Source organism: Triturus cristatus, chromosome 5_2, assembly GCF_964204655.1.
Source record: "Triturus cristatus chromosome 5_2, aTriCri1.1, whole genome shotgun sequence".
Classification (NCBI taxonomy): Eukaryota; Metazoa; Chordata; class Amphibia; order Caudata; family Salamandridae; genus Triturus; species Triturus cristatus.
This window is the reverse complement of record NC_140588.1, coordinates 74340683-74362130: the sequence shown is the minus strand read 5'-3', so window position 1 is coordinate 74362130 and position 21448 is coordinate 74340683.

Genomic DNA, 21448 nt, shown 5'->3' with positions numbered 1-21448 from the left:
TTGGCGCCCGAACCGCATAGCCGACTGTCTACAGCAAACAAAATAATCTGTTTGTTTTCTCCAACCTCTGCAAGCCTGTACTGACTGCCTTATGCTAATTTAGAAACCAGATATTGGAACTGCTGAAAACTTCCCACATAAGAATGAATCTCTGCAGAACGCACACCTAACTGTCTCTTGATACGAAAGATGACACCTTAGCAGAGCAATGTTTAGTGCAGGTGGCTTGCATAAGTTACTAGGTGCCTCTCTTATTATATATAAAGCATTATCTATTTTGTTAAATACATTTCACTATCCAGGACATTAGAATCATTGTAGGCGTTAAATGTGCTGGCTGCAGTTCGATGATCTGCCCCACATTGTTGTCCAAAAGTAAGTCTTGACTATCCAACCACGCTGTACCCCGACAATCAAAGCCTTAAAAGTTTAGAGAGCTGACAGTGGTTTCAGAGACCATAGTTGTCACCAGGGATTTCCTAGTTTACCTTGTGTACCACAGGACCCAGAGAGCTGGCCTGACACTCCCCAGCTCAAGAAGGCGGGAAAACTCCTCAAACTCATTAGCTGTCAAACTTTTGATCAATGCACCCCATCCTCTTTTAGCAAATCTTTTCATTATAAGTGGTTTTTCCATAGGAACTTTAGACACAACTACAGTCAACGCTGAATGGATTTACATCAAATTTGGCAGAAAACTCAATCTTGGTCCAGAAAGAGAGCTTATTGTGATTTGGTGTAAACCCAGTGAGTAGTATTTGAGCAATTATTGCTCAAAAACTTTGATTATTTTATGCCGTGGAGGATCTAAGGAGCTAACTGATCGCCTGCTGAGATCTGATTGGCTCTCACCATATCAATCAGAAAGTAGTGGCAGCCATCTTAGGACTTGAAACTCAGTCCAGAGTCATTAAAAATGGAAACAAGACATAGGGAGCAGGGTAGGGATCCCCGAATCCCGTAGGTCTGGTGGTGGGGTCCCAGAGGGACATAGGAACCCCGCCTGAAGCCAAAAATGCTTTTGAAAAATAAAAGAAATTGCTGTATTTTGTTCACAGAGGATCTACGAATAGGCGGTAAAAATAAAAATAAACACTCCCCACATGGCACTCCTCTCTGAGCATAAAAAGGCAGGGAGCATGTGGCCCCCCCACCCAAGTCTAATTAGGTCCTGGGGCCCACCTCCGTGGGTCAGCTGAGTTACTGTGTCCAGGGGAGGCGACCTCCAGGACAAAGCATTTTCTCTGTCCCTGTACGCAGCAGCTCAGGCAGAGAAACATATGTTTGCCTCCGGTTTAGTAGAAGCATTTTTAAATCTCCCTCCAGATGGGAGCAAACATGCAAGTCTACTCCCACCAGGAGGGAGATTTAAAAATTCTCCCGCCGGCTGGGAGCAGACTTGGGTTCTTCTTTTCCTGCCAGCACTCATGTGGGAAGGGAAATAGAACACACATTGCTCTCACATAGAGGGAGCAAGCATAGATAGCTCCTCCTTCTGGGTGGGAGCAATGCCAGCTCCCACACCATGAGGGAAGCTGGCCGGAGCCCACTGGGACCCTGTGGCTGCCCATGCAGAACCCAACATATTGGTTGTGGGTGCCCGGGGTGGACATCGGGGCGCCCACCTGTGCCCCTGAGATAGGGTCCCCTATTAGCCTATGAAGGTTCAGGGAGGAGGGCCACGTGGCCACCCTCCCCTTTTAAATAAGATACAGTGCTGGTGGATGGGGTCCCAGGGCCAGAGAAGCCCCTTTCACATTTTTGTTGAATTTGGCCAGGGGATGGGGCCGCCTGGGTGGAATGAAGCTCGGGAAGGGGGCCCCTGTTCCTCCCCTTTCTCTTTTTTTATTGAATTTATCCCCATGGGCATGGGGATGTGGTCCCTGAGCCCTAATGAGGCTCAGGGAGGGAAGGACTTCATGGCACCCCACCCCTTTTAAATACCATACATCCCAGGGGATAGGATCCCTGCACCTAAGAAGGCTTGGGGAGGGGGGCCCCATGGCCCCCTCGCCTTGTGAATAAGATACAGCCCAGTGGATGGGGTCCCAGGCCAAAGATGCACCCTCCCCATTTTTGCAGAATTTGGCCCCGGGGATGGTGTTCCTGGGGCCTAATGAGGCTCGGGAAGGGGGGTCACATGGCCGTCCTCCCATTTTTTATTGAATTTTGCTCAGGCGAATGGTGATCCAGGGGCATAATGAGTTTTGGGTAGGGGGACCTGCAACGTGGGTTTGGCTGCCTGCAGGGGGTTGGGCACAGGGCTGGCTGAAGGCAGCCATTACAGAACATGGCGACTTAGTCCCCTGTCCTGAAGATTAAAAGAAAAATAATATAAGGGGTAGGGTAGGGTTAATCAGCCAACCTAGGCCCTGTGGGGGACCAAAATATTTTTTAAAGTGGCCATTTTTACCACAATCCCGTTGCCAAAGACCATGCACAGCGGGGTGTTGGCTTTATGTATGGAAACAAAATATTTAAAATGTTTTAAAAAACCCTAGAAATTTGCTGAGAAAAACAGAGGTTAAAGTAACGCTATAGTTAGGTGAAATGTTCAGTAACAACATATCATTTTAAAGTAAAAAAACACGGACATTCACCAATTATAGTTACAGTTATCTCAAGTAACCATAGCTTGTGCCCTAAAGTAACTGCACCCTTGCTATGCACTGCTAATTACCCCTCATAGTACATCACTGATGACATCTTCTATGACAATATCACAGACAATATTGATAATATCACTGCGACATTTGCAATTAAATTATTAATGATGAGAAAACTGTGCATGGTGGGGCTGCGAGTTAGTTACCTTAGGGAATGAGTTGTAGCTACATAATTAGGGAAGGTGCATTCAGCCCCCCTCCACTGGGCATGGTGCAGCTTTAATAATTTAAGGAAGGGGCTTGGTGCTCTTCCCCGAGTCGGTCACCAGCCCCAGAGACCCCATCTTCCAGAGCTTAATGAGCACAGTGTCCCAGGGACCACATACTCCGGGCGCGAAAAACAACTTTGCTCTCACCCAGGTTGTAGCAGAGAAAAATGCTGTTCCCACCTGGAAGGTGCAAAGTGAAAGAGATGACTCCCTCCAGCACCAAGATGAGTGCTGGCTGTAAAGCTGGCAAGGGCTACAAGGACATTGGGGCTTCCATTTCGCCTCTAATGATTTGCCCCGGGGGGCACTCCCCTATAAAAAAAATCCTGTCTCCCCCTGGCACCCAATATGGGTGATAAGTGGGTACCTAGCAGGGGCAGTGGGGGCCCTGGGGCCTGCTGAGGCAGCGGGGGCCTTGGAGCTACCCTCACAGTCCCCACCATATACAATCAAATGTAACAAAGTGTGGGCACCGGGACACCACAAAGAATATTTAAAAAGTGAAAAAAAGAATCATAACTGAGCATCAATCAATCATTATTCACTTCACCAGCATAAAGCACCCCATAATGCCCAGCAATGATTTTTACTCCTAGTTTTCAGGATCCTGGTGGTGCACTAGAATGGGCACCACAAAGCATATTCGTAGGGCCCGATTCACAGAACTAACTTAAGACAAAATCCTAAACTTACTACCATTTTGGTATTCACAGAAGGCACTTACTCATTTTGGTATTCACAGAAGGCACTTACTCATTTCGGTATTCACAGAAGTTAGGAGTCCTAACTTTAGGACTCCTAAATGCCTTCTGTGAATACCGAAAGTTAGGACTCCTAACTTTAGGACTCCTAAATGCCTTCTGTGAATACTGAAAGTCTTAAAATTAGGATTTTTCTCAGTTTAGGAGTCCTAAAGTTATGACTCCTAACTTTACTACTACTAAACTGAGAAAAATCCTAATTTTAAGGCTTTCGGTATTCACAGAAGGCATTTAGGAGTCCTAAAGTTAGGAGTCCTAACTTTACTACTACTAAATTGAGAAAAATACTAATTTGAAGACTTTTGGTATTCACAGAAGGCATTTAGGAGTCCTAAAGTTAGGAGTCCTAACTATACTACTACTAAACTGAGAAAAATCCTAATTTTAAGGCTGTCGGTATTCACAGAAGGCATGTAGGAGTCCTAAAGTTAGGACTCCTAACTTCTGTGAATACCGAAATGAGTAAGTGCCTTCTTGAATACCAAAATGAGTAAGTGCCTTCTGTGAATACCAAAATGGTAGTAAGTTTAGGATTTTGTCTTAAGTTAGTTCTGTGAATCGGGCCCTTGGTGTTGTGGAGATCTGCTTAGAGTGCAGCAGCCCCCATCAGCCTTAAACACACAGTAAGTCTCCTAGGTCATTGAATACATGACCCCAGGAGAACATTTTTATTTTTATTTTTTTGAGCAGAAACACAGAGAATTGCTGCAAACGATGTGATAAAGATTCATCCTTATGTACATAAAATTTAAAGACCATCATACATAAAGTGCAACCAGCCATAATTAACCACTATATGTCCTTCCAATAAAATGAACATTGGCTATCATCGGTAGATCCTACCAATAAAAAGTACAATATGCCAATTTACCATCTGAACATAGAGATGAAAATTAATCTTGAAGAAGATTTGACAAGGTGCAATTCTGAAATAACATAGAACTATAAAGTGCCGGATACACTATTTAACAATTATATACTATTCACATCCAATTAACATTGGTTTCTTATGGAAAGATTTCCCTCTAAAAGCGCAAGTGCTGTTCTAAAGTTCTTTTGTAAAGATTCGGGGATAATTCTCCGGAAAGATCTCTAGCCTCCCCATATATTTCCATACACCTTTTATTGGTACCTACTCTCTTGGCATATGTTTCCTCAAATTTCCTCGTACTAAACAATTTATTCAACCATCCCAAATAAGTAGTTCTTTTCTGAGACCTCCGATTCTGAAGTACCAGAGAGCATGCCACAAGGGAGGCAATTACTACATATGTCTCCTCCCCTCTTGACATTTCAAGGTTATGTCTCTGGCTTGCAAGACCAAAAAGTGTCCTCTCAGCATCAGGATTCAAACTTTTCTGAACTCCACAGCTTAAGGCTGAAAAGATCCTCTCCCAGAAATGTCCTAGCTTTGTGCAGGAGAAATAAATATGGAGCCAACCTCCCTTGCCTAGCCTCTGACAGCGAAAACATTTATTCTCTAATTCCGGGTGTATCTTGTGAAGAGCTTGGAGAGTATATTATGCCATCCAGGGGGACAAAGATGCCATTCTTTTAAAATTAGCCGCTCTTAGGGCCTTGCTGTCTAGATGTGCAATTACTTGCCAATCCTGATTTGCGGGCATGAATTGTGTCTCCTGGGTCACTTTTTCTAAGCATATATTAACCATGATTGACTCCCCTTGAGACCGTATACAGTGATACCAATTGCCCAGCCCTCCTAGCTTTGGTCTAAATAGAGCAATCACAAGTGGAGTTGGGCCAGAACAAGGTGAGAGACTTGACTTTTTTAGTAGTTGCAAAATCTGAATGTATTAAAAAAAAGAGGCTTACTCTGGTCGCTACACCTCGCTTGGACGTCTTGCCAAGTAATGCCTCTACCCCCTAATAAAAAATGCCCTAGCTCTTTAAATCCCAAGTTGTGCCAGGACCTTGAATGGCTGCTCTGAATTTGAAGGCCCAAACACTTACATTAGGATAATTTTAAGAAAAAAGTCCTGTGGAGCAAGCCTGCTTTGAATAAAAAGTCTGGAGTTTATAAGTGTACTCCTGCAAGGGCTTATACCTAATTTTTTGGGGGAGTTTAGCTGTTTTCAAAAATACCAGAATCTGTGAAACAGCTTCTTGCACCATCTTCTCTAAAAAAAAATCATCGACGGATCCCTTATGGTCAAGTAAACGGGCTGTTAGTCTAAAAAAGCTGCTTCATAGTATGTAGGAGCCTGAGGCATGTCAAGTTGGAGCCCTGAGAGTTTTACTCTCAAAGCCTCCTTATTCCAAACAAACCTTCTAAAAATCATTTATGTCTTTAAAATAGGTCTTATTAATTTTTATAGGGACATTTGTGAACAACAAAACAAGTAAAGGTAAAATGGACATTTTTATAAGAGCTACACAGCCTATCAATGTAAGCTGTAGTAATGACCATTCTTCTAACAGCTTTATAATTTTTTTCAGCGTAGCTTCATAATTTAATGTGTAAGTTTCAGAATATTGACTAGTGGCATAAATCCCTAAATATCCGATTGGATTGGGAATAAGGGCTTTTTGTTTAAAATTGTTGGGAAGAAAATCATTTGAAGTATTCATTGTTAAAATCTCAGTCCTGTTTCAATTAATTTTGTAACCTCCAATTAATTCAAATTGTGTAAATTCGGCTAATATTATATCAATATTCTGTCTTGCCGGACTAAGATATGCCCAGATGTGGGTCCCTTGCTCACTTTGCCACTGGATTCAAGATAGCCTGGCTGATGAGGGTTATGAACCCGAAACCGGTCCCAGGATGCTTGTTTCCGGTCCAGGGAAGAAATGGCTTGGCAGTTCGGGTTGGACTGTTCCCATGAGGCACAGGGTCAGACATATTTCCATATGGCCATGTCTGAACTGGGGTGGTGGAGTGAGCTAAAGAATGATGATGGATTAAACCCAGATCAGTTGACTGGGGGTGAGTGTTTGATTTGCTCAAGTGCTCCATCCATCATCCACTTTGGTATCGCTTTGTTCGCCCTAAGTTGGCAGGGTATACCCAGACGTGGGTCCCTTGCTCACTTTGCCACTGGATTCAAGTTAGCCTGGCCAATGAGGGTTATGAACCCGAAACCGGTCCCAGGATGCTTGTTTTCGGTCCAGGGAAGACATGGATTGGCAGTTCGGGCCGGACTGTTCCCATGAGGCACAGGGTCAGACTGATTTGCATATGGCCATGTCTGAACTGGGGTGGTGGAGTGAGCTAAAGAATGATGATGGATTAAACCCAGATCAGTTGACTGGGGGTGAGTGTTTGATTTGCTCAAATGCTCCGTCCATCATCCCCTTTGGTATCGCTTTGTTTGCCCTAAGTTGGCAGGGTATGCCCAGACGTGGGTCCCTTGCTCACTTTGCCACTGGATTCAAGATAGCCTGGCTGATGAGGGTTATGAACCCGAAACTGGTCCCAGGATGCTTGTTTCCGGTCCAGGGAAGACATGGCTTGGCAGTTCGGGCTGGACTGTTCCCATGAGGCACAGGGTCAGACTGATTTGCATATGGCCATGTCTGAACTGGGGTGGTGGAGTGAGCTAACGAATGATGATGGATTAAACCCAGATCAATTGACTGGGGGTGAGTGTTTGATTTGCTCAAGTGCTCTGTCCATCATCCCCTTTGGTATCAGACTAAGATATAGGACAATGTCATCCGCAAACAACTTCAGTATGGCCATTCCTGGTATTGCTGCTTTTATCTCCATGTTGTTGCAAATCCTAGTGTCTAAAGCTTCAAGAAAAAGGTAAAAAGCAGGGGGGAAAGTGGGCACCCTTGCCTAGTCTCCAGATTTACATTGACTATCCCAGCTAGATTAGAGTTAATAAACACTTTTTCCTGTGCCCCTTGAGAGATATTACAAAACATTTTTATGACCTGGGAGGGAATCCCATACCCACCCAGGCCAAAAAAAAGGGCATTCCAGTTCACTAAGTCAAACGCTTTTTCTGCATCGACCATCATAATGAGAGCTGGAGTTTGGTTACAGTTAAAAAAGACGAGTGCCTATACTAAAAACCCTGTATTTGTGGACATCAATCTCCCTGCAATGAACCCTGTCTGGTCTTTGTGGATCACTTTTTGTGCCAAAGGTGTAAAACCCTGTGCCCAGATTTTCATTAAAATTTTATAGTTCGGATTTAGTAAACTAATTGGTCTATACAAATTAACATCTCTGGGGTTTTTCCCCTTCTTTACAAAACTAACAATAATAGGCTCCTTAAAGGCTATAGGAACCGGGCCACCCATTTTTACTTAATTAAAAATATCCTCCAAAAAAGGTGTTAATTCCTTGGCAAAGACTTTATAAAATTCTCTTGGTAACCCATCGTTATGGCACGCTTTTCCTCCCAATACTGAGGCAAGGGCTAGCTGAATTTCAGATGCCTAAATGTCAACTTGAATCTCCTCTGCCTGGCTATTCGATAGCTGCGGGAGATTGATATCCCCAAAGTATTGTTGATTTGCCTCTTGCCCTACCATATATTTATTCGCATACAGCTGCTCATAATGCTGCAGAAAAACTTGAGGAATATTTTCCTTATCAGTCACCAGGGTTCTTGAGTTGGGGTCTGGTATTTCGTTTCCTGTTTAACCTTAGTAGACCAGGACAGCAGCATGCCTGCCATTTTGCTCTCTTCATAGACTCGCTGCTGGAATGTCCAGGAATTATTAATTTATTTTAATAGAAACAATTCCTTTAACACCTGCTTAGGTTTTTCAAGCTGCCCTCCCACTGGCTCCCTTCCTCTTAAGGAGTCATTTTTCTGGAGCAAGGCAGAATCCACACCTGACTAGAGTTCATCTATATGAGTCTTCCAAGTTTTCGATTGTGCAGCCATAAAGGCAATCAGCTGCTCCTGAACTGCGGTCTTAAAGGCCCCCATACTATAAAGAATTCTGCTGTACCCTTATTTATCTTAAAAATATCCAAAATCTATTTTCTTGAATCGTCTACCCTTCGTTGATTTGAAAGAAGGCGTTGATTCACCTGCCACCTGGACCTCGTCCTCCTAGTCTTGTCTATCTCTATATCTAATTTGACCAAAGAGTGGTCTGAAAATGAATTAGCCCCCATTTCTGATCCATAATATTTCAAAGAGTGAGAGATTTAAAAAAAGTCAATACGGGAAGCTGACTGAAATTGTCGGGAATAGCAAGTATATTCCCTTTCTCCTCAATGGACTCTACGCCATGGATCAATCAACTGATAATCTACTTTTTTAGTCTTTGGCTTCAGATGTTTTTTATTTTTATTCGTAGTATACTGAGTCAAGTCCTGAATATAATTCAAATCCCCTCTGAAAATAATTTGTCCTGTGGCCCCTCTAAGTATCTAATTGATCTCGGTCATAGATATAGGTTCATCAAAAATTGGACCATAATAATTAATAAAGTTCAAAGTATTCCCATTTAGGCACCACAGGAGAGCCTATAATATTTTTAAAGCACTTTGAGTTGGAGCTGTATGATCTTTATTTGCACTACTTGAAGTTGCTTCCATAGCTACATTGTGTTGCTTGTAAAATGTTAGAAAAAAATAAAATACATTGTTAATGTTTTTCTTTAAATAATGCCTTATTGAAAACATGTTGTGACAATCACTAATATTAAACATTGCAATGTGTGAATTATAAAATTAACATCTAATTATAGTTATTTGTGACTTTCTGACAAAGCCAATAGGTCTGCTCGATGTACATTGATGTGTTAACCGCTTGATAAAGCCAATACTCCACCTCCTTTCTATTATTTAGTGTTTTACTCTTTGGAAAAGGTGGTAGGTCTGTCTTGTCTTCAAAGTACACAGTTTATATTGTTACATGACATAGCTGTGCAAGCCTAACCTGACGCAGCACACAAAGATGCACTTTACTTTTAAAACAACATTGAAATGCACTGAAAAAAACAAAGGTTAAAGTGACGTTATAGTTAGGAATTTTAACATCATTTTCCTTTATTTATATATATTTTTTAAATGAGTAAAAAAATGAAGGTTAAAAGAATGTTATAGCTAGCTGAAAATGTCAGTTAAATGATATGGTTTTAACCAAACAAACATACTGAAATTAACTAGTTGTAGTGATATCAAATAACTATACCTTGTGCCCTGAAGTAACTATAACGCACAACCTCACCATGCACTACTAATTACCTCACATATTACATTACTCATGACATGTTCAATGATATCATTGTTAACATCACTGCAACATCTGAAATCACATCATTGATGACAACATTGTGCATGGTAGGGGTACGAGTTATAATTAGTTTTGGGCATGAGTAATAGTTATCTGAGATAACTATAAATGGTGAATTTTAGTGTTTTGTTAGTTGAAAACCTTACGTTTACACTGACATTTTTACCTAATTTCAGCATCATGTTAACCTTTTTCTAGTAGAAAACTAAAAGTATTCGGAATACACTTCCGTCTCTGAAAAGAAAGGGTGTTCCTGTCCAAAATACCATGGTTCTGCTGTAGGGATCGCACCATCAAAGGGAAACCTAAAAATGTGCCACATCACTCAGATTTGGACTTCTTTCTATGATACATTTTTTTTAAAAACTGTTTATTGATCAAAAAATAAAACATAAAACTGTATTACAGCTCTTTCTGTGATAAATTTGAAGCATGGGAGAAGGCTGCTACTGCTGATAGTGCAGACAGAGGTTCCGTCTTGGTTTGCAATCTTGCAATGGCCAAAGAAATGGACCATTCAGGGTCAGTAGGAAGACTATTATGTCTACCGAAATCCGGCAATAATATGCCTTCTGGAGAGAAAGTCCACCAGACAATGAGAATTTGAAAATAACTGGGGCCACAAAAACTGAACAAGAAACATGTAGACCACAGAAACCAGCTTGCACCCTGAGAATGGCAAGGACTGATAGGTAGAGATTAATGGACTGCCACACAGCCGGTCAAAGGTGGAATGATTTGCAACAGCAAGTTTCACATAAGGAGAAATGGACACATAAGGAGAAATGGAGAATATCAGACATGCTGTAAATCACAAATGTACAGTTCTTGATGCAGCAACATTTTGACCAAGGAAGTGGGGTCATAAATAATAGGCATAAACTTTTAAACATCAAGCCTGTGAACAAGGTCCAGGCAGACCGAAACATGTCCGCCAATTTTTCAAATTGAATCAACGGATTTGTCTTAGCAAATTTAAATAAATGCATCAACCTGAATGGGGAGTGCAGTTCTTTCTTTTCAGAAACAGAAAGGGTGTTCAGTGTTAAAACAGTGTGGTCCTGCTGTAGGGATTGCACCACTGAAGGGAAACGTAGCTTCACATCACCCAAATTAGGACCTCTTTCTGTGATACCATTAAAACATGGGTGAGGGCTGCAGCCACTGTTAGTGTGGAAAAACCACAAACGGAGCACTCAGGGACAGTAGGAAGACTTTTATATCTACACAAATCTGGCAATAGTATATCCACTGGGGAATGAGAATTTGTAAATAATTGAGGCCCCAAAAGCTTTACTAGAAACATTTGGACCACGGAGACCAGCATTCACTCTGAGAATGGCAAGGACTGATTGGTGAGACTAATGAACTGGGCTAAAGCGTGTCAAACATAGAATTATTTGCAACAACTATTTGCACGTAAGGAGAAGTAAACAGCCCTGCACGAGCAGCCTGTCTGCTTGAGAGCAACTCTGCACATACCATGTGCTGCAGAGACACTCCAGTGCCTTAATGTAAGCAGGCCACTCTTAAGGTTGTCCTTCTAAACCCAGGAGGTAAAGTGCATTATATAAAAGGTGTGGATATATGTTTATACATATATATCCCTACTGTAACGCTGTAGAGCAAGGTTTTACTGTAAGTGATCAGCAGTCCATAGAGTAATATGGGATAGCTACCAAGGAAACATGAGATGGCAGCTCCATTTTTGAATGACTGAATTGTGATGTGTTTGGTGTCAAACACCATGCTTTCTCACCACAACACGATTCTCGTGTTGAGAGTGGGCTGGCATGAACAAGGGTGCTGCTCTGAGTATGTGCTCCCCTAGGATACAGTGCCCCAGTGCCTTGGCAGGCTTCCCTGAGCTGTTTGCCACCAAGAAAAGAGTCTGCCCTACTCATGGGGTGTGCTAGCACCTTCCCATGCCATAGACAACGGCCAGAGACAAAGGCCTGGGTAGGAAGAAGGTCACACCTCCTCCCTCCCAGGATGGCTAGTGTTTACATTCATTGAGGCGGTGAGCCTCAAATGCGTTCACTGCCCTTGATGTGTAGTTGATGGTCCCCCAATCAAGGACAAAGCCCTTCCCACCCTGTCCAGCCCAACAGGCAAGTTTCTCCAAAAGGCTAGCCACATCTTTAGGGTGGGCTAGGAGGTCTGTAGAGCCAAGAAAGGGTTCAGCCTTGTTGAAAGACCCTACATTAGAGGACTCTGAGTAGAAAAGTGATGTTCACCTACAGGGTGTTGTCACCTCAGGGGTGGTATAGCCAAAGGGACCAGTAGCCTATTGGCCACTGACCCTCATGCCCTAAAAGCCCCCTAAACTAGGATTTAAGGGGCACCTCTAACACCAGTACTTCAGTTCTGACATCAAATCCGAGAAGAGGAACAAAAATGATGCTGTCACCGGCAAGAGGACTTTGGGCTCCACTGCAGCACAAATAGAGAACACTTAAGTGGCCTGAAGAGGCCATATACTGGAACTGACTGTTCAACATGTGTCCATCGTAAGCGCTCGTTGCTCCCAGCAAGAGGGACTCCAAAGGACCCCAGAAACCAAAGCAGACTCTCGTTGATTGGTGAGACCATTCCCCGGCAAACTGCAGGAAAAGTGATGTGCTGCGTAACAAGAATTGTGATTGAACCAATCTAGAGTGAGCTCAAAGAGAGGTGGTGTCCTGCAAGCCCAGAGTAGTAGTTAACCTTTCACAAAGTTTCAAGCTGCGACTCTACTTCTGTCGATCTCCAGCTGCCAAAGTAACCATGGCATGGACTACATTTGGCGCAACCAGGGCTTGGTGATCAGCAGTCGGGTGATCCACCCCTTGAGTAACATCTCCAGCCTCATAGCAAATCACAGTGACTGCGAACAACATTGCAACAACCCAGCTGCTATGTTCCAGCATTCTGAAATTGGAGTCATTGTGTGAGTAGTAAAGCATCTTTGGCATGACCTGCCCTGGTGATTGACAGCTGCCATATACCTCTGCACTGAATGTGCTGAGCAAGGTAGAAGAAATCCAGCTGGTGAATCTGGGAACTGGGACCCCAAAGGCCTCTGCTCGCTGAGGGTAGAGTGGAACTCCATCTTCAATGAGGTTTTGTCAAGTGCTGCAAGTTTAATAGCACCTCCGGATCCCGTCCATTGTCAAGGACAGCAAAGTCCACTCTGCACCCAGACTCCCTGGGCAAGGTAACAAAGTAACAACTGTTACAACTTGGTCTAGGGACCCACATGACCTTATCCACAAGAGGGCTCATTTGAAATCACCCTGCAAGTGAACGAGTGTCACTTGTGCTTTTTACCCCATTGACTGAGTTGAATCCATCATCGTTCTTTAGCTCACTTCGCGACCCCAGTTCAGACACAGCTATATGCAAATCAGTCTTGACCCTGTCCCTCATGGGAACAGTCCAGCCCGAACTGCCAAGCCACGTCTTCCCTGGACCAGAAACAAGCATCCTGCTAACTTTGCCACTCGATTCAAGCTAGCCTGGCTGATGAATGGTGTTACCAAACCGATCCCAGGATGCTTCTTTCCGTTCCAGGGAAGACATGGCTTGGCAGTTCAGGCTGGACTGTTCCCATGAGGCACAGAGTCAAGACTGATTTACATATAGCTGTGTCTGAACTGGGGTGGCAAAGTGAGTTAAAGAACGATGATGGATTCAACTCAAGTCTGTGACTAAGGTTGAGTGTCTGAAAAGTTTCAGCGCTCCGTCCATCATCTCCATGTGTTTGCTTGACTCCTATTTAAGCTCAGCGGGGGCTTACAGTGACCTCACAGCCAGGAGATAACTTAAGCATGCTGCATGAGGTTTCTGGGACTTTGCAGCAGCTGTGAAGGCGTGCTGCGGCTGACGAGCGCCTGGCATACCTTTCTACTGCTTTTATACAAAGATATCACCAGCATTGTGTGAGCTCAGCAGCTGCTTTAAGATGGTGGTGCCCGATGTCTGTGGGCTCTAGAGACTTTGTGCTGGTCTCAATTTGCGAACCCTGCGCACCAAGGTATACGCATCCCCTGAAAGACCCGGAAACTTTAGGTGCCAGCAAATCTTTGGCAAGTGCCTGATGAGATCTATGTGCGATTTTATGTTATCAGGACTCTCCTGTACTTGGGTGCATCAGTGCACACAAAATGGCGGTGCCTGCTTTTTTTCCCTCACCTTGAGGCCCGCTCTTCTTGTGGTATCCGACCCGTCAAATGATGTTTATGCACACGGCAAGGTACTAGTGGTCTGCTTAGAGAAGGGCGAGGCAGACACAGTTTATGTGGAGGTTTGTCTGCAATAAGATGTGCTGATTCATTATAATTGGAGAGTGCTTATGAGAGGACATCTGAAGTGCTGACCACTGAAGGGACCATATCTGAAGTTCTGATGTATTGAAGTGCTAACTACACTTGGAGTGTTAACGGGCTGTACAAGCTAACCAAGTCTAACTGATATTTTATGCTTCAGTTCGTTCAGAACTCTACTCTATTTTTATGCGTCAGTCCACTCAAAATTAGGGCCCCTGTTTATTCCCACCTTGAGGCCCCACTCTCACAGTGGTATCCAGCCCTTTAAACGATGTTTCAGGGACACGGTGAGCTACTATTGGTGTGCTCACAGTGGGGCAAAGCAAACACAGCTTATATCTAGGTTTGCATGCAATGGGGCATGCTGAATAATCATGACTGGAGAGTGCTTCTGAGAGGGCATCTGAAGTGCTGACCATTGAAGGGATTGCATCTGAAGTGCTGATTTGTTGAAGTGATGACCACATTTGGAGTGCTGAGGGGTTGAAATAGCTGACCAAGTCTTGGCTGATATATGTTTGCTTCACTTTTGTAATGACAAAAGCTTGGTGCCTGCCATATCCTCTCTGAGAACAGCCTGTTATATGCACCTTTGTGCTGCCTATCTTCCATCACCTACTGCCAGCAGACACCCAGTTTCCTGCTTACAGTTCCTGTTATTCAATACTGTCAAATGTCTTGCTTTTAGCAGATTCTCTTCAAAATTCCAAGAAGCATCATTTGATTCCTTCTAATAGTGATTCTTTGCTCTATTAGGTTGTCCTGTGGCCACTGTGAGGGTAAATAAATAATGAAGAACAAGGCTTTGTTTCTGTCTGAATTTGAAGAAAGCAACCTGAAAGAAGGGGACACAATAGTAAATCTGAAGCACTCTAAACAGTCTCCTCTGATCCCTGAATCTCCTCTGAAAAGTAGTCCTGACTCATCCGCACTAGAGGCAATTTTAGGGAAACTTAATTCAGTACACAAAGCTGCTTTAAATAGAGGTAGCTGGGATACGCAAAGACTTAAAAGACTTAACCATCAGGCTCTCTAAGGCTGAAACAAGAAATAGTAATGTGGAGGACTTTCCAAACACTCAACAGAAGAACATGACTCTCTTAGAGCGCTCTCTATTAGCAGTGAGAAGAGACCTCACTGATCAGGAGGATCGGAACAAACGCAGCAATCTGCATATCTTTGGACTGCCCGAAGATAAAAATTCCTGCAGTACGATCGCTGATTTCTTAATCTCCTGGATCTCAGAAGTACTTCTAATAACCTTTGTTAAGGATTCTGATATTGAGAAGGCTCATAGGATACCAACTTTAAAAAAATAAGATTGTGGTGGCTCCACGTCCCCTAATGTTCAAACCACTACGCTACCAACACACTAAACAAATATTGGCGCCAATGAGGAAGATCAGATTTTTTAAGTGGAGGGTTCACAGAATCTCAGTCTCACAAGTCTTTGCAAGAGATATGGTCATACGGCAAAAAGGTTTTTTGGCTCTACAACAAAGCCTCACAAAATGCAGATCCCTTTTTTATTCACAGGTCCTTCCAAGTTCAGACTCACCTTCAAGGGCCACTCACATGTTTTTACATAGCCTTTGGATCTAACCATTTTTTTAGATAACAAAAAAGAGACACTAATGGATGCAGGTTCAACTCCAGATATTTCTTAAGAGGTCTATGTTCTGTATCTCATACCGCTTGAGAGATGGGCCCCACTATGGGGCATATCAACAACAACCGGCGATAATTATCGCTGAGGGCACTTAGCGCTCGGATAATTATCGCCGGCTAGCACCGATTTTTATCGCTGAGATAGCGTGCTATTAGCAAAGCTTATCTCATCAGCGATAAAAATCCTAGCGCTAACTGGCTAACGTGAGATTATCGCTGCGTTTCCAGCGATAATCTCACGTTAGCTAGTTGATGGGGACTCACAAACTTAGCCATGATATCCACCTTCCATAGGATATCATGGCTAAGTCAGTCCTGAAGCAGGCGTAAGGAAAGTAGCGATAACAGGAGTTATCGCTACTTTTCCTGACGCTATGCTTCATACCGTTAGGCTTGCTGATAGGAGAAATGTCGCTTAGCGACATTTTTCCTGTCATGCCAGGTCAGGAACGCCCATTTTGCATCTCATTAGAGATGCAAAGCTGGGCGTTAGGAATCCTGACACTAAAGCAAGGTTTCACGCGTTAGCGTGGCCTTGCTGATTAGGCGATAAAATTATCGCCGCTTTTTGGCCGAAAACGGCCGCAAAAGCGGCGATAATTTTGTATCGCCTGCTTGTTGATATGCCCCCTTGTGAGTCTTTCCTTCCCAGCACATATATGGTTGAATTGCTAGCTTTTGTAAACTCATGGTTCTTCGGGTATTTACTTGGTACTGCTACACATATGGTACACTTTATGGTTACTTTTTGAAAACTGGGGGGTTTGCACTCCTGAGTTTTTGCTATTAGCTAAGACCTATTGTTGATACGTGTCTTTTTGTTCACAGGTATGGCACCTGATTGAGTGCTGTCTCTTTGACCTGGCTTCAGAGGGGTCCGGTTACTTGTTATCTTGTTACTCAGTGCTGTATATTTTGCTTCAATTAATCTTTGAATACTTATCTACCCTCTAGTAATTAAGCTACTACTGTATTCCTAAGTACTCGTTGTCTGTATTGTTGTTACTAGGCTGTGCTTTCTTCTTGCCCTCCTAACAGGTATCTCTCAATATGATGGAATAGTCTCAATACTGTTAGATTAACACTGTGTACATTTGGTGCTCCCTTTTTACTTTAACATGTTTTTTTTCCCTCGAGGTGTGGTTGGTGGACACGGGCTGCTTCTCACTCGCATATGACACTTGTAGGTCCTAATATTCATATAATGCTTCTATACTGATTCCTTCTCTCCCAGAGTCTGATGGTTCATTCATACACAGTATCATTTCAAAATGGTCTGATTACCTATAAGTCCATCTGAAATTGTGGGAGGCGCGTTTGAGAACCAGCTTCTTCTCCATAATGTTTTTATATGTTATGCATTACAAAATGTTTTTTGTCACAGCTACGGGCTGCAATTGTTATTTTATCTACTTTTTGTCTGGTCTGTGAGGTTCATCAGATCCTGTGCTGCTTCCTCTGTGCTCCTACAAGTCACCCCCCATGCTTTTTGTCTGTTATAGACTTCCCCAGGTGGGTGGAGGCCGGGCGGCCTCAAATAATTTTTGTTTTTTCCAAACTCCTTTCCTTGGCCCAATCCTCCCCTTCTGCTCAGCACTTGTGAGAAATGTGATGGTCATACAATCCCTAACTGGTTACTTACGCTGTTAAGCAGGGCACTTGATTCTGGCACCTCTGTCCAAGCTGGACTCTAGTTTCTCTTCTTATTCCATAATGGCCTCTCTTAATGTAATCTCTCTTAATGTCAAGGGACTAAATCATCTAGTGAAAAGAACACAAAAGTGTGACTATTGTAAAGATCCATGTGGGAACATTGGGCTATTACAGGAAATCAAAATTGTTTTCAAGAAAGCGTTCCGCAAGAGTATGGGTAGCTATTATCGCATGCTCTGAATCACAGGGGAAAAAATGGGTTCCTCACTCTTCTTTCCAAAAAGTCAGGCCTCTTGATTATCACATTGGAACACAACTCTAATAGTTGTTGGCTGCTTTCCAGGATAAACAACGGTGTTAAAGAGTTATATATAATGAACAATTACACCCCTATGGTGAAGACTCCGATTTTTTGCTCTCTCTCAATAAAAAAACATAATGATGTTCAACAAGGAGCTTTCAAGCTACTCTCACATTGACTATTTGTTGGTAAACTCTCCTCTCCTTAATACTACTACTGACCCTATGATCCATACTGTTCTTTTCTTGGATCATGCTGCCATCTCTTTATTGATACAGAGTGGATCAGGTAAATCAGGACCTCGTCTATGAAGGCTGAATTTGGAGATCCTGGAGAATGGGGCTGATGTCTCAGATATTACGAAGGAGATTGATATCTTTGTTAAAGAAAATGAGGCATCGGTCTCCTCCTCTGTGATACTTTGGGACTCGTTTAAATGTGTTATTAGAGGGCAAATCATTAAGCATATCACAAAAAAGAATTGTGACAATAAAAAACGCTTACAATCCTTGGGGATGTAAATAAAACAGAAGGAAAACAACTTAAGGCCCTCCAATGATAGAACTTTTAATTCCATTGTCAGCTAGAGGGCTCATGTTCAAGCAAAAAAATCGAAAATGTTCTTCTCAGAAACAGAGCTGGCAGAACAATAAGCTGAAATGTAAAGCTAGTAGCAATCACATCACATTAATCAAGTATATGGATGAGTCTCATAAATGTAAAATCAAATAAATACTTGAGGTCTTTAGGAAGTTTAACGAGAAACTGTGTACACCTCAGAATCCCCTAGATAAGTCTGCATGTTTGGATTCTCTTCAATCTATTCCCATGTGTTCTGTCTCTGAGTTTTAGACAGAATGCTTGAATGAACCTATATCCCTAGACAAGATTACTACTGCAATTAAATCATTATCATTAGATAAAACTCCGGGTCCTGACAGGTTCACAATTGACACATGTCCTTCTAACACTCTCTTGCGGGTCATCTGAAAACTTCTCTTGACCATTTTATCCTCACAGGTGAAGTTTCAGGTACAGTAACAGAAGCCACAACAGTGGTCATCCGAAAGAGGATAAAGATCATTCTGATCCAAAAACATTTCAGCCCATATCACTATTAAACATGGAAGAAAACAACTTTGCAAAAATTCCTGGCAAAAGATCGGAGCCTGTGATTCCATTGCTAATACAAGATTTGCAAGCAGATTTTGTAAAGGGACAGCTAGCTAGGGATAAAATGTGGCCTTTTTGCCATATAATCGAAAAAACCTCATCTCCCCACTACCCCAACTGTCGCCATTGCACTGGATGTCGAAAAGGCCCTCGATAAATTATCTTGCCCTTTTCTTTGTGCAGTACTCGACTCACACAATTTAGGTATGTCATCCATCACTATTATTATGGCTCTTTACACCAACCCTGAAGCTAACATTAGAAGCAAGGGTGGTACCTTCTCCTCTTTCAACCTACATCAATGTACACATCAGGTTTGCCCTCTCTCTCCTCTATTATTCTTCTCACCATCAATCCTCTCCTCACCTTATTAAATTCGTCCCAGGAGATTAAAGGGTTGCAATTTGGGTCCAAGTCGTACAAAATCACAGCACATGCAGATGATGTTCTAATATTTATTGAGGACATTTGAAGAGCAATCCCTAGTATTTTATACATCATTCAGGAGTATTCCCAGGTCTCAGGCTACTCTGTAAACAGAGATAAGACAGAAGTCTTTCCATTAAATCCACTTTGTTTCTCCTCCCTCTTGTGTGACTCCAGCCTTAAATGGCTGCCAAACCATATTAAGTATCTGGGAATCTGCTTTGGTAAAGAATTATCCAATCCTCTTGCTCTGGATGAAATACGGACCATCTCCAAAATCAGAGACTTACTAAAAATGTGGTCCCCTAAATTTATCTTGTGGTGGGTTAGAATCCAAACTCTCAAAATGAAGGTTACCCCTAACATAAATTTTGTTTCGGCCATGCTCCCTTTTAATATGTCACCCTCTATTTTCCAGGGCATTGATAGATTCACCTCCAAATTCCTATGGAGAGATAAGAAGGGTGTGAATCTCATACAAAATCCTTAAGAAAGAGATCTCTTTAGGGGGTTGTAATCTCCTCAACTGGAGTCTGTATCAGCATTCCTAGCTGCTCAGGGTGCTCTGTGGTTCACACTCCCTTCCCTGAACACTCCACGATGGGTAGAAATAGAGACAGCTTTGTGTGCCCCATTTTATCTTTCGTCCAACATCACTATGTCCAAATTTAAAGCTCCTCAATCACAGATAATCGTTTCCAACAATATAGGGGCTCTTAAAATGTTAGATAAGCACATGCAGATACCTTTGCAAAACTCCATGCTAACAGCCATCTGGTATAATCCCAAAACAAGAATAGAGACTACTAATTTCTCACCAAAGATTTAGGCATAGAAGGGTATTTGACTAATTAATTACTTATTTGGTGATAACACTACCACTTGCCCTTTTCCACCTTACTTCAAATCTACAACCTTTCAGCACTAGACGTGTACACATTTCTATAGTTGAAAGTCCAATTATCTAAAATTCACAGGCCTGCTTATCCCTCTATACCAAGCCGCTTAGTCAACAAGCTTTGGTCTGGGCACATTACCTCTAAAATCTGTAAGTCACTCTCTAGCTCCCCCCTTCACAACAGTCCTCTCTCACTATTAAACAGGCCAAACATTTTGATTTTGATACAATAGCTCTCATTTGAGAAGAACGTTGGCAATACATCAATAAACTAGCCTTGATAAACAAAATGTGTCCTGCTATTTTCCGAGCAAAATACTTTGCTCTAATTCTTCTACACTGGATACCATCTAAGCTACATACATTGTGGGGTATATTTAGGCTGTCTGGTTTTAGGTTTAAAGCTATAATAACTGATAAAACCCCACCGAAAGGGAAATAGCCCTCACCAGTGTAAACATATAAACACTGAAAAAACACCTGCATAACCACAAACTAAATGCCATTCAAAGAAAGGAAAAGGAGAGTGATATTGTTTTTTTCTTCCTGAAGGGGCCAATACAATGTAACTTTGTTATACGAGCTGGCAGCAAGAAAGACTGGGCTAAAATTATTCTGCTTGAGTTTTGTTGTTTAAGGATGTCACTAAAATATTGTTTCTTCTTCCTTTTGCTTTTTTCAGTTTTGTGGTCTTTGGTCTAAAGATGCAGGGTTTAGAAGCATGTTTTAGGTCTTGTTTAAATCATTTTATAAACTGTAGAGGATCAGGAAATATCAAAATCATATTTGATATTTTGGCTACGCTTGATTCTTTCACTGATAGGTAAAATGGCTGGTTTCATAAGAGTCTTTCTCAATATGTGCCATCACATTTACCCACAGAGACTGGGTAAAAACCCTTGATACATCCGCCCCCAGTTTTAGTGAGTCAGTGTTGATAGTAGGTCAATAGCCAACACCTCAGGCTCTAAACATTAAATGCAAGGTATAGAGACAAGTATATTTGAAAAGAGTGCTATCACCAAGCATCTGGGATAGTGGTAAAAACATGACAGGATGGAACATGGAACGCAGTGTCACTTGGAATGCTGCTGCCACAAGGTTCTTTTTAAGTTCAACAAAGATTGGAGAGGGCTCTTTATCAGAGATCTTTTTAGGA